This window comes from Mauremys mutica, chromosome 9 (assembly GCF_020497125.1).
Source record: "Mauremys mutica isolate MM-2020 ecotype Southern chromosome 9, ASM2049712v1, whole genome shotgun sequence".
Taxonomy (NCBI): domain Eukaryota; kingdom Metazoa; phylum Chordata; order Testudines; family Geoemydidae; genus Mauremys; species Mauremys mutica.
Window position 1 is genome coordinate 42781568 of NC_059080.1, and position 13088 is coordinate 42794655.

Genomic DNA, 13088 nt, shown 5'->3' on the forward strand with positions numbered 1-13088 from the left:
TGGTATCTTGCTTCTAGGTGCTGCTAAGGGAAGGAGAGAAAGCAGCTATGTAACTACCTAGGTATGTAGTGGTGCATATAGGGGACTTTCAGTGAGTGGAATTTCTGCTCAGCTCACCTGACTCCTGAAATGGAGGCGTTATCTATTTCTCTTCCCATGGACATTCCTGCAGATTTGTCCCCATCTCAGAACCCCATTCGGTGTCTGGTAGGTTATTTTTAGCAAGGCTGACCAGAACTGAAGGGAGTATTCCCGCTGAGGCCATTCCACTAGTGTACATGGAAGGGCATTAGAACATTCTCAGTACTTTGTCCCATTATTTGATATATACCAACATTTTGTTTGCCTTTGTGACTGCTGTGCAGATTGAGCAGAATTCTGAACTGATCTGCTCACAGTGACTCCCAGCTCATTTCTTGGAGTGGTCAGTCAATGTAGCCCTCAGAATTATGGATGCATAGTTCAAATGATTCCTTCTGCCTTGCATCTGTTGCCATTGAACTTCATCTGCCAGCGCTTCTGATTCTCCTACCTTGGTTAGATTCTTCTGAAGTTCCTCTGAGTCTTCTCCAATCTTGACTAATCTAAATAATTATGTGTCATCTGCAAATGATCCCTGTTTCTGGGTGGCTCAGAATGACAATGAAATGCACATTCTCCTATTCCATACAGTTCCGATTTATCACACTAGAGCTGACTTTACACTACTCTTCACAACTCCAGAACCTTAGGTCCTCCAGTCTGAGCCTTTTGCCATGTTGAAAATCCATCATTTATTCATAGAATCATAGAATATTGGAAGAGACCTCAGGTGGTCATAGAATAGAATCATAGAATCGTAGAATATCAGGGTTGGAAGGGACTTCAGGAGGTCATCTAGTCCAATCCCCTGCTCAAAGCAGGACCAATTCCCAACTAAATCATCCCAGCCAGGGCTTTGTCAAGCCTGACCTTAAAAACCTCTAAGGATGGAGATTCCACCACCTCCCTAGGTAACCCATTCCAGTACTTCACCGCCCTCCTAGTGAAAAAGTTTTTCCTAATATCCAACCTAAACCTCCCCCACTGCAACTTGAGACCATTACTCTTTGTTCTGTCATCTGGTACCACTGAGAACAGTCTAGATCCATCCTCTTTGGAACCCCCTTTCAGGTAGTTGAAAGCAGCTATCGAATCCCCCCTCATTTTTCTCTTCTGTAGACTAAACAATCCCAGTCATCTAGTCCAATCCCCTGCTGAAAGCAGGACCAACACCAACTAAATCATCTCAGCCAGGGCTTTGTCAAGCCGGGCCTTAAAAACCTCTAAGGATGGAGATTCCACCACTTATTCTTATTCTTTTGTTTCTTGGTCCATTTCTGATCCAGGACAGAACTTTGCATCTCACCCCAGACTGCTTAGTTTCCTTCATAGCTTCTTCTGAGGGACGTTGCTTCAGGCTTTTTGAAAACTTCAAGTGAATTATGTCAGCTGGTTCTTCATCTACTTGTTTGTTGATATACTTAAAGAATTCTAGTTTTAGCCTGTCTAGAATGCAAAACTAATGTATGTCATAATTATTTGTTAAGTAGTGTGCTCTCCTTGGTGTTCTGCAAATAGGAACTACACATGCGTTTAAATTAGAGTTAAGATTACATGTAAAAACCTCCACTAAGGAAGAGTGAAAATTGTAGCACAGTGGTCAGAAAATGCCCAAACAAAAGTTGCTATAGCAATATTAACCCAGCCAGATTGTACCCAGGGCCAGCTTTATTAACTGCAGGGCCCAATTCAAATTCCCAGTGGCGGTCCAGGGCTTCAGCAGCACTTCGGTGGCGGGGGGTCCGCTCCGGGTCTTCCGCAGCACCGAAGGACCCCGCTGCTGAAATGCCACTGAAGACCCCCAGAGCAGACCCCCCCGCCACTGAAATGCCGCCGAAGAGCCCCAGAGTGGACCCACCACCACTGAAATGCCGCCGAAGACCCCCAGAGTGGACTGCCACCGGGTGAGTAAAAAAAAAAAATTTAAAAGGCACCTAAGGCGCAGGGCCCTGGTGCAGGGCCCAATTCAGGGGAATTGGACAAATCGGCCTAAAGCCGGCCCTGATTGTACCTAATGGAGACTAATTTAGAGCCAGGGGCGGCTCCAGGCCCCAGCACGCCAAGCGCGTGCTTGGGGCGGCATGCCGCGTGGGGCGCTCTGCCAGTCGCCGCGAGGGCGGCAGGCAGGCTGCCTCTGGCGGTTTGCCTGCGGAGGGTCCGCTGGTCCCACGGCTTCGGCGGATCCTCCGAAGCCGCGGGACCAGCGGACCCTCCGCAGGCAAACCGCCAGAGGCAGCCTGCCTGCCGTGCTTGGGGTGGCAAAATCCCTAGAGCTGCCCCTGTTTAGAGCATATATAGCATTCTAACCAATCATATAAAATGCTCCCTCTGTAGGAAGTGGTTGAGTTCCTGTTGCCTGGAAAAAACCCACCTTTACTTTTCCTGATTGTTCTATGTATGTATGTATTTTTTGAGTTGTGCAGCCTTGGAGTTGCATTGAGCTAGATGTTTGCACTTCTGTTTCTTTTAGTTTTAAAAGCCTAAAAAAGAAAAAAGCTGCATTCCCAGCTATGACCCTGTGGAGTTGTGCAGTGAAAAGACAGCTCTAGGCTGATCTATCTGTATAGAGTAGAACACATATTAGGGAAAGGGGAAAAACATTTTTAGTAGTTATTGGTTTGCGATTTCCCAGGAAAGACACAAATGAGAGGAAGCCTAAAGACTGATTGAATCTGAATCTCTGAATTGGTGTAAGGAAGGGACCCTGTTGTCTCCTAGAACTGCCCCTCATGATCCTCTCTCCTCTTCCCTCCCATCCCAGCAGCACCTCATAAAGAGCTTGAGCATCTCCTCACCTCACTGAGGTCAGCCTATGTCCCAGTTTTGCCCGGCTGGGTCTCTGAGATGTTCCCAATGTCTTTGGCGAGATGCTGATGGGCCAGGCTGGCTGCTGCTCCCAGCTCTGATCTCACTGTGGGAGCCCAGAGGGGCTTCTCTCAGAGACAGCAGGGTCCTGTCCTCTGTTCAAACCAATTCCCAGGCTCGGATTCAATGGGTCTTTATGTTTCCCCTACTGTTGGGTCATTCATGGGAAAGGTGCGGCTGACTCTTGCACTTTCCCTCTCTGCTCCTGCCCCTTGCCTTCTAGTCACCCTCTGCAGTGTCCCTGCATCTCCTCCCAGCAGATGTTTCCAGCTGCCACTGAACTCTCTGGTCTAGATGCCACTTATGGTTGTGCTGGCTAGCGGAATGCCAGCCGAGTGATTAAATAGGCAACAAGTCCCCTCCCCAGTATATCTACTATCTGGAGCATCACATGAGAAGCGAGGGCCCTGTGTTGCCAAATGCCAGGACACTCACTGGCGAGCAAGTAAGGGCAATTCCTGACCCAGTGAGGTAAATGGAAAAACTCCCCCTGGCTTAAATGGGGTCGGGACTTCCAAGAGCATCTCCATAGGAGTCAGTAGCTTCAGCTCAGGATCCCTGTCATAGTTGAGCAGGTCTGATTCTGTCTAGCAGAGGACAGCATGTACCTGCACACACCAGCCTCGTCAGCCACACTGCCTAGAACAGGGGTCGGCAACCTTTCAGAAGTGCTGTGCCGAGTCTTCATTTATTCACTCTAATTTAAGGTTTCCCATGCCAGTAATACATTTTAGTGTTTTTAGAAGGTCTCTTTCTATAAGTCTATAATATATAACTAAACTATTGTTGTATGTAAAGTAAATAAGGTTTTTAAAATGTTTAAGAAGCTTCATTTAAAATTAAATTAAAATGCAGAGCCCCCTGGACCGGCGGCTGGGACTCAGGCAGTGAGAGTGCCATTGAAAATCAGCTTGCGTGCCGCATTCGGCATGTGTGCCATAGGTTGCCTACCCCTGGCCTAGAACAGTGGTCCCGCATGGTGGGGTGCACCTCCCCTAAGCGGGGTGGGGGGGGGTGGCAGAGGGACATTTGGGGGCTCACAGGTGGGCTGGGCCAGCCCCCACAAAGGGCGGGGAGGAAGACCTCCCTCACTCCACCCTGAGCCCAGCTCTGCCCTTATTCCCTATCTGCCTCCAGGCCAGTTCCTCCCCCATCCCCAGTTCAGACCCCAGCTCTGCCTTCAGCCCCAGCTCCTCTGCTGAGCCAACTGTGCAGTAATGGAGGGTGGGGGTGGTTTGTGAACAGATGCCATTACTGGCCCAACAGGAAAAGTTTGGGAACCACTGCCCGAGAAGCAGGTTGGCTCGTACTCCCTGCCCCTGGAGCCCCAGCATGCTGCCTACAGGATGTGGCTAACCGCTGGGAGCTCAAGGGTGGCGGGGCAGGCGGGGAGGATCTGCCACAGGGTCAGTGCTTACTCTGGGTCTCCCAGGAGGCAGCCAGTTCAGTGCACTTGGGGGCTGCTTTTGCCCATCAAAGGTGATGGAAGTCTCTCCCAGTGGCCTTTGGCTCACACCCCAGCGGTGCTGCTCCCTCCAGGCAGTGCATGAGAGGAGTTCCTAACACAGCAGGCCTGGCCTCTACAGACATAGCTCTGTCCTGCCCCAGGCCATATCAGCATGCCCAGAACCTACCCCATGTGGGCCATTATAGATGTATAATCAGATTGGACTCCTATGATGTGTCAAGTGCATGCAGGATGCCTAACTCACTAAGGCTGTGTGTACACAGCAATGTAAGCCTAAGGTTAGTGGGACTTGGGTCAGCTGACCCATGTCAGGGAATCCTGGGCTGAAGTGTCTACACTGGCTTTTAACCCTAGATTAAGAATTTCCTGACCCATTCTTGAACCTAGGGTGCTGGCAGCCACACTGCAGTGCACATACCCCAGGCAAAGTAACCATATCCCAGCATGCCTAGTGCTCCCCCCCTCCCTGTTGACACTCTAGGCCTAGGAATGTGGTGCACTGTGGGAAAACTACTGTCTATGTTCACGGGCTGGCTGGGCCACTATTCTCACCAAATGCCATTGACATAAATGGTGTTATGTGCTGGGAGGGGGTGGGGAGGAGATTGCTCATTTTTGGCAGGAAGGCAGTGCTGGGGGGGTTGGGGGGAGAGTGGTCTTGAGTGCCATGTAGTGTAAGTCAGAATGACATGATGGAAAAGAAATGTATGGTTGGAGGTGGGCACAATGGCTTTACAAAATGGCTCAAGCTTATCGGTTTGCACTGAAACCCTGGAGACTCTGAGTGTGTGTGCGCCAAGCACAGCTCACTCCTGCTGCAGAGGAACGCCTCAAGTGGGATATATACTGCACCAGAAACACCACATCTGACTAATGTCTTGTAGCCTGGCCCAGCTGGACACTGGTGCCAGGCAGAAGCAGCCCCCGTGTGCAGCCGCTGGTGCCTTCTGACTCCCACTTTACTGACAAGTCTCCCGAAGCAGCAACGTGGTTGACCAATGGGTCTGCTTAATAATCAAGGTCTTCAGTGCTTGGCACTCCCTGCTGGGAACCCCAGCACTAGCTACTTCCTTCCCTGCTTCACTCCGCCCAGGATGTGTGGCCCCAGCCCACATGACCCAGCTGGGGGATCGCTGCTCTCCTTCCAAAGATCCCGTCCCTTAAACACACACCCAGCCTGGCTGCTGCCAACTGCAGAGTGGTGAAGTGCACCCCCAGGAATTGGGGTGTAGTGTGCTCCAGCACCTCTGCCCCGCTCCCTTATCCCTGCCCCCATGCACCTCAGGAGATTGCAAGGAAGTTTTGGGGCTGGCGCCTGGCAACTTTGATCCCTGCTCCAGGCAAACTCTGGGCAGCAGTGAGTTGGAGCAGGGAGAGCAGGCTCAGCCAGGCAGCAATGGCACTTCTGGCCACTGCGCTGGCTGCCTGCAGTGCACTCTGCCCCCAGGAGCTGTGGGATACATCCGGACGACTCCCGGGACCTGAGTCAAGCCAGGGCTGTACACACAGGAAAGCACTAGGGCTCAGACCCTAGGTCCCAGCTTAACTCAGCCTCAGTCCCTCCAGCAGACCTGGGACCTAGGTTAGGACAATTACAGTGCAGATGCAAGGAGGGGTTTGCCTTGAGTCCAGGCTCAGAACTGGGCTTACCTGGCTGTACAGACATACCCTAAGTAGTCTTGGCCAAGCTGCTTTACCTTGCTAGATCTCATTTTCTCCATCTGTAAAATGGAGCTAATGATACCAGCTTTTGAAAGTTCTGTGAGGTCTATGGCTGGACAGTGCTACCGAAGTGCACACTATAATTGCTATTTTACACACACCCACACCCACCCACACCAGTTTAAACTTCACACAAGTGCACCTGACAAGGCTTGGGATAGGAACTGTGTAGTCAATAGGGTTTTAATATTTCCACTGGGTTTAAAATGTCTGAACCCCCTCTACCCTGCCCTCTCAGAGCTCGACTCTAGGACCTTTGCAGGCAAGGGCTCTGAGGAAGAAAAGCACACGCACAGCCAGTGGATCTGACAGTTAATGGAGTTTAACAAGCTTGCAATAGTTAAAAAGTACAACATTCAGAAATATAAAAATGTGGTTTCCCCATCTCTGAGGGCTGTCTAGGGGCAGGGATTGGGCTGACATTGCAAAAGAGGCCACTTACACGGGGGGGGGGGCGGGGGATGTTTGCATAACACTCAAAAATAGTTCACATTCTTTCATCTTGCCCATGGCTGGCCCACTTAGGACAAACAAGTCCTATATATTTATAGGGCTTACTTCAGTCTTTGCTGCACAGAACCAATCCGAGAATTTCATCTTAAGTTCAGTTGGGTGGTGTATGAGGAAACCCATCCCTAGCAGTCCAATTAATTCCCTGTAGTGCTCCAGATCTGCAAAGAGACAGTTCTATCCTAGGTGCAGATGTTGAACTTGGCAACTTGGCAAACAAGAGCCGCATTCTCTGTTAAAGCATTGTGTGTGGGATGCCCTGGCCCCACTGAAGTCTAGGGCAGACCTCCCAGTGACTTCACAAGAGCCAGGATTTCACCCACAGGTTTTTAAGGCTGGGATGTGGAGATTCAAACTTTTATTATATTTTTTTTTGTTTTAAAAAAGTGAGTTTTTGATAGTGAAGAAAATCATGGGAAGATTCTTTTTCTGAAGCAGCTATTTTCATCAGAACTACTTTGCAAAGTCCCTTTCTAGCAGGACATTTACAATCCAAGTGCTAAAAATCACGCTTCAGTGACGTCATACAAAGCCATTGCTAACTGCTGTGTCTAGCATCTTTTTCCTGAGCAATCGTGTGCAATACTGTACATGGTTATTGGCATTTTTTCTTGACCATAAATTCCAGCAGTAGCTTCTCTTTAACATGTTATTTGTTAAGCATTCAGATTTTACCCTGCAATATGCAACACTTCACTAAGGACATGTTGCTTCTACTAAGGCTTTTGTTTCTGCCTGGCCGAAAGCCAATTGAGGAATAAATGTCTATGGAAATGCTGAGGCATCTATGAAGCTCATTGTATAACAACTTTGCACAAACTGTTCAAGTTGTTGAAGGACTGGAACCCAGGTGGTGCTGGTTTTCGCAGCCACAAATCCAGCTACTGGAACCGAGCAGGAATATCAGATGACCTCAGACTACATTCTAATTGGTCAACAGCATGTTAATAGGGCAAAGGAATCATTCTTCATTTGTTCCACTGACCGAGTGAGGGGATGCCGGCAGCAGAAGGGCTATGGCACATTCCCAGGTGGGTAGCAGTTCCAAAAGAAATCTGGATTCCCATCTCACCTGTTCTTCCTACGCCAGACACCACTTTGGTGTCAAAATAAAATTGGGGCCTTAATTGGGGGCAGACATGGGCCTCAGCAGGATGCTGATCTGCTGCCAAAATCCTGCAAAATCCCACAGTTCAGTGCATGAGATTGAGATTGAAATTGAAACGAAGAGCAGCGGTTCTAAACTCTGCCCTGGAGGAGCCATCTGGCAAATCCAACAGGAAGCTCCAGTGCTGTGTCTTTTGCCTTCCTTTCAAGGTAGAGATATTAGGCATAGACCAATGGCTGGGCCACATTTCAAGCCCCAACCCATGCTGCTTGGACCCAGTCAACACAAATGAGACCAGGTAAATAAGCCAGCTCCTGGCACTGGAGTCAGCAACCCTGTGAACAGCAGGAGCCCATGGCATGGTGACAGACCCAGCTGACTGATGTGTGTGTAGTGATGCCTGCCTTCTCAACATGGCTGTGATTACACGTGGCACTTTATAACCTGGAGGCAGGCGCGCTTATTCAACAGAGCACAGTGATTGGCTCATCTTGCTTCATGTGACATAAGCAACTTTGTGAGTCACATTCCATGTCTCAGATACACAGGGGACAGAGATGGGAAAGTCCTTCTGGGCTACTGAATCCATCTCCAGGAACATGTGGGATGTGAACTCCAGAGAGAGGGAGTCTGCGATGGGAGACAGATACTACCCTGCAGCTGGGAGAATCTTCAGCCTCAGTGGCATCTGAAGTCTTTCTTGTGGAGACAGCAGGTTGAAGACTATTGGTGGCAGAGGCAGAAGAAACAACAGTGAAGCTTAGAAATTTTTATGATCTATTTTTCCTGAGTTTCTCAGCCTGGATGTTAATTACAGGCTGAAATTCTGCAAATCCATGACAACGGAAGGAGTAACATGTAATTAAAGAGAACAGAACTGGCAGCATGAAGAGCTGAGCCTCCTTTAGAGCAAAGTACAAAGTCATCTTGGTAAAAATGGGCCAGTAATGCTTCCCCTGGGATAAAGACAGAGCGAGGTGTAAACACAAGAAAGCCTGGTGCTTCTCCAGCAGGACTTCCCTGCCAAGGGAGAAGAGCCGGCTCTCTGCTCTGGGTGAGCTGCGTTCCCAGGAAAGCAGTGGAGGTTCTAGGACTGGGTCTAAGAGTATAATTTTGCTCTACAGACTTGTCCCCCAAAGATGACTCTCTAGTGCTGCTTCAGTCAAATTAGAGTGGGGAGGAAACTGTCCAACACCAAATGCAAGACACCCAGGTTTTGTCAGGTCTCATCTGGAACTGGGGCACCCCCCCCCACTCGTCCCGGAATCCAGTTCAGGTTCTGCTACAGCCACTCAACGTGGGTTATTCCCTTCCCCAGAATAGTGGGTCAGGCACCGATCCTCTGTCTGCACCCCCAGGGCTCAGAACTGGCCACAGGCGTAGGCCATGTGAGTGCTCACCAGGAGCACTGCAAAGATGGACACCATCATCACGCTGTGTGGACCCCTCAGCTCGCAGGGGACTAGAACTTGTAAGATGCAGTGGGGCTGTTGCTGGGGATTGGAGCTCAGAACTCTCGCCAGTGCTGGATTCAGCAGCCTAGTCACCTGAGTGGCAGTGAAAACCGAGCCTGAACTCAGCCCCACCCCTGTGTCATCTTCCCAGGCTGCAGGAACCCACCTGGTGCTAAGGACACATGGCCCTGCCATTTTTACAGCCTGACTCCCCCACTTCCTCCCTGCTGAATGGGCACAACCCCAGCTCCCTCTGCACTGAGTTTGGACCTATTTTCCTGACACAGCCACAGGGGCCTGATTCTCCTCACACAGACACCAGGCCAGCGCAGTCAGCTGGGTACAACCCATTAAAGAGAGAACAGAAACAGGCCCATTGTGTCAATCACGTACCACACCCCGTGCCAGAGAGGGACTGTTCATTCATTTCAACACAGGAGCCTGTGACACCAGCTTGGTTGCTTTTCCATAGACATACCACATCACCAGAGCTCAGTCCAGGGCAGCTGCCATGCTGGTGACAGGAGCAGCATCTTGCATGGTCAGGTACAGCAAGGAGAGGTAGCAAACAGTGACTGGTGAGCCAGGAAACCTTTCAGCATGAAATCTCCCAGAAGGGTGGGCTTTTAGCTTCATGTTACAATCCACAGTTGTTCATGGACTGAGGGCTGCCATAAAGCTAACATCCATGCTCACTGCAGAGTGTCCGTGGAGCGTCCACTCGACAGGGCCTTGCCCATGGTGCATGCTGTGCAGATGGAAACATTTGCTATCCCCTGGCCTGGCTGATAGGTGAGTAGCCTAAGAACTTGCGGAAAGCGCACGATTCTGAACAGATCCTGAAGGTGCTGAGGGAAGCGGGTCGAATGATTCATTGTGAATTTAGCCCTTTTTCCGGTTCACAAGCGGTTCCTGGGTTTCTGGCCTTCACAAAGATTTGCTGATTAGTTTGGACCAAAGATTTCCAGCTGGGTGGCGAGCGCTTTACTGTGACTAGCCACTAGCTGTTATTCGTGGGGTGTGACTGGTCATTGACGTCACATGGCATCATTTTGACTCTGATCGGATACCTGAAACTTTTAAAACAGAATAGCGCCCACCACTTAACGTGACCTTCACCTGCATGACTATCCAGACAAACCCCCCACCAAATGCATGGTGCCACCAGGACTGATGTCTTCCCACATACCCCACTGGAATCTAAATCTTCACCAGCTGGCAATAACGGCCCCCCAAACCCAGCGTTTTTGTCTGTGAAAATATCGCAGCTCTTTGCATTATTCAGCCAGCTCTGGTGCTAAGTGCCAGTGCTCCTGCTGGAATCAGTGTGACAGGATCAGGACCTTGAGTCACTGTTGTTCACCATGGTCTGCTGCAGGGTCCTCCTTGTACCATCACATTCCAAAGGGAAGGCCACTCATGTCAGGGCATCACTCTCAGATATCCCATGCCTGTTTTGCCTCAGCCGGTCCTGAATGAGGTGGGGGAGCTGCTGGGCATGTGCTTGCTTGCTGTGATGAGTTCTTTTCACCACATGCAAGGGGTCATACACAGCAGCACATTGGTATTTAGAGAAATACAGAAGGAAGCAAATTCCAGGTGTTTTTTTTTTCAAAACTCCTCCATTAAATGTCAAGTTCTTGTGCACCCGATAGTCATCAGACAGCAACTACTAACTGCCCTGTGTCCCTCAAGTCACGGTTTGATCATTAGGGATCAGGTAGATGTGTATGGGCCATGCAAGGTTCTTATTGGTGCCTCACACCCTGGCGGCTTCCAGCCGAAATGTCCTATCCTCCAGGGACCGTGGTGAGCTCTGAGCCAGTGGAGGTCTGGCCCTGAAGTCAAGTGAGGAAACGTTGAGATAGAGAAGCCCTGGATTTCAGTGGAGACCCTGCAAACTGGGACAGGTAAATGAGCAAGGCAAGTCCTGCTGCTACCATATTGGCTGGCAGGGGCTGAGAGCCCCCTGGTCAAGCCAGTTATTCATGCTGTGGTTTGTGCCCCACAGTTTGTGAGACCCACTTTCAAATACTGTGTCTATATGTTTTGTCTAGAGCAGGGCCTGAGAGGCCAGGGCCAGCCCCAGCAGGGGCGGCTCTACCTTTTTGGCCGCCCCAAGCAGTCATGCGCGGGACGCGCCCCGGAGCCGCAGACCTCCCGTGGGCATGACTGCGGAGGGTCCGCTGGTCGCGCAGCTCGGCTGGACCTCCCGCAGCTGCGGACGGTTCGCAGGTCCGGCGGCTCCGCTTGAGCTGCCGCAGTCATGCCTGCGGGAGGTCCAGCTGAGCCGCGGGACGAGCGCCCCCTCCGCAGTCATGCCTGCGGCAGGTCCGGTCATCCCGGGGCTCCGGTGGACCTCCCGCAGGCATAACTGCGTCAGGTCCGCCGGCCCAGCCTGCCGCCCCCCCAGGAAAGGGCCGCCCCACGCGCGTGCTTGCCGCGCTGGGGTCTGGAGCCGGCCCTGAGCCCCAGGAGTCTGGGTCTGGTGGATCTGGACTTTGCTTTTGAGCAGGTCTCTAGTTTTCCCCTTTGGTGAATGCTGGACTCTGAATGGGGCTGTTTGTAATGTGAATGTCCGCCTGCCTTGCCCACCCGCAGCTGGCCCACACTGTGCTGTGTGTGGATCGTGGATGGTGTCTTTGTGGGTATATCTACACTGGAGCTGGAGAGGGAATTTCTAGCTCAAGCAGACAGACCTGCACTAGCTGGAATCGAGTAGGCATGCTAAAACTAGTGGTGCAGCCATGGCACCGGGCGCGACAGAAGGGGCCAGCTATTTTGAGTGCACTGTCCTCTGAACCCTAGGCCGGGCTTCGGTGCCTGGCCCCCACTTGACACTGCAGCTACATACAGGCACCAACTTGGTTACTAACACCTCCTGACGTGCCCGGGGCCTGGCTGTGGGGAGCTCCTGGCAGTAGGTTTTAGGATTTACAGTACAATTGGCTAACCTGGCTAGGTTTGGGGGGGTTTAATTCTTAGCAATGGAAGGAGAGATTCCAAAGAAAAGCCTGGATAGGGTCAGAGCCCGGAGCACTTCCCATCCCATTAGCACAGCTGTAATGCGCCTGTTAGGACAATCAGACTGTCTCTCCCATGTTGCTGGGGCTGCTAGTGGGAAGGTGCCAGGCATGGACATTGCACAAAACATAGACATGAAGGTTACTGCTGTGATTCTGTCCCCTCCAGAGCCACGGTGCAGAGACAACATAAGGCGAGTGCACGGCACTCCTTGTGGGAATGGAACCAACAATAGGTTTGCACAAGCGCCCCTGAAATGCTGCTACTGGGCTGAGCTGGCCGAGTGGGGATCCCTGGAACTGGCTCTCTGGTTTGTGAGCCCTGAGCCCTATTCTAGGAGCTGGTTTGTTGCTTGTGACGATGCCCAAACTGGAGGTCACTCCCAGGCTACCTGACGTGGTTTGGCCTCGTTTGTAAGACTGGGCACCACTGAAGTCACATGGCAGTGTTTTTGCTCTCTGATTGGATGACAAACTGTTTAAGCAGGTGACTCAGGAATCACACCATTTGCAGGGTGAATAAACCTTGGTGCTACAATCCCTGGGACATTGTATCCGTGAGGCATTTCCTCAGTGCCTGGCCATTGCCAAATGCCTACATGGTGTTTAGCCCCTTGTAATCCTTGTGTTCCTGACTTACTGCTGCATTTCTATTGGGTTTCATTTCCCTTATCTTCACAAGTCTAGCTGCACTGCAGAGTTAAGTTTATGATTATGAAATTAAAACAAGCTAAACCACAAAAAAAAAAAACAATGGCCCCTAGTGACAGCTCTGCTTACACAAACAGCAGCCTCGAAATTACCAGGCAGAGTTGTGCTGCACCAGAATAAATAACCCTATCACAGCAGGTCAGCTC